Raw genomic sequence first — 1,325 nt, 5'->3', positions numbered from 1 at the left:
CGTGGCCGGCAGGCCTGAGGGCAGGGGCTATGCGCGGGCCGGGCCCCCGGGCCCAGGGCTGTCTCTGGTGCTGGGGAAAACCAGAGCTAGTCCAGCTGGATTCTAAAACAGTGCCAGATGGGCGTGGCGGAAGAAAATGGCGCGATCAAGCCAGCCTAAGCAACAGAGCAAGACCTTGCCTCAAATAGAAGGCCAGGGAAAAGGACTGGCGGCTACAGAGCCCCAACCTTAGCGCGGCAAAGGAGAAGGGAGGGCGGACCGCAGAAGCAGGTGGGGTCTGCTGCACGGCCGTCACAGCAAGGTGAGAACGACTGTACTCACCCCAGAGCAATCAACCAACGCTTAAGAGAAAGGCTTTATTAGAGACAAAAAGCCCTGGATACTGATAAAAGCGGTGGTAGCCTAGAAAAGTCAACAGGTAGGAGGGGTGTTGCTTTCCAGTTTCTGTGGTGTACATATTCTCACTTCAGTCAATTTCAAGTTGTTCATATGAGGTCCACTGACTCATACCATTTCCTGAAAATTTTAAATTGGCTCTTAAGAATTATAGGTTTAGCTGGGGATGTAGCTCAGTGGCACAGTGCCTGCTTGGCAAGCTCAAGTTCATGAACTCAAGTGCCGATACAAAAGAATTAGTTTTAATGAGTACAAGTTGGCCCCAATACTCCTATTTTGCAGAATGTTCAGAGCACCAGGGAAAGAAAGTAATGGGAGACATACTCCTAAAGCCTGGGCTTGCACCTCCGTGGTGGAGAGCACACCGACCACGCACAAGCCCCTGGGTTCATTCCCAGCACTGAAAGAAAAACAAACAAACAAGAAGCCCACACATGTTCCTTCACAAGTACGCATTGTGTGGTACTTGATGGCAACAGGTACGGAGCACAAAGCTGTGTCGAGACAGCTGAAGGAGAAAGATGATAGACTGACTACTGCACGAGGTACTGTTCCCACGTAAGGGTGCACGGTGAGAAAGTGGTAGTTAGGTTTCCTTAAGAGACCTTGTGCAAGTTTGGAGCGAGGAAGCCTATGATGTATGCAATTTACTTTCAAATGGTTCATTGAAAATTATATTTGAAACACCAGCTGCGATGGTCGATTAGGTAACTCCAGGATCCTCTCAATATGAAAAATAATCATAAACTGGGAAAAGTTATCACAGTCACCCTAATCAAAACTGGAGAGCCAGGGAGATAGCTCAGCGACATAAGCCTGGCAAGCACAAGGTCCTGAGGCACGAGGCGCTGACGCACACCGCAGAACGTCTGCATTACAAAATAGGCCACATACCTGCTGAGAGGTCAGGTACAGGAGATCACATATCA

The 1,325-nt window shown here is 49.4% G+C and overlaps 1 pseudogene; it reads right to left on the bottom strand.

Moving 5' to 3' along the window:
- Window positions 1-466: 466 nt before the first annotated feature.
- LOC101590678 overlaps window positions 467-1,325 on the bottom strand; it is a 2,133-nt pseudogene continuing 1,274 nt past the window's right edge.

The sequence above is a fragment of the Octodon degus genome, unplaced genomic scaffold (genome assembly GCF_000260255.1).
Source record: "Octodon degus isolate 3935 unplaced genomic scaffold, OctDeg1.0 scaffold00026, whole genome shotgun sequence".
NCBI classification, from domain to species: Eukaryota; Metazoa; Chordata; class Mammalia; order Rodentia; family Octodontidae; genus Octodon; species Octodon degus.
Note: the sequence above shows the minus strand (reverse complement) of the source record. Positions and strands in the feature narration are given on the sequence as shown.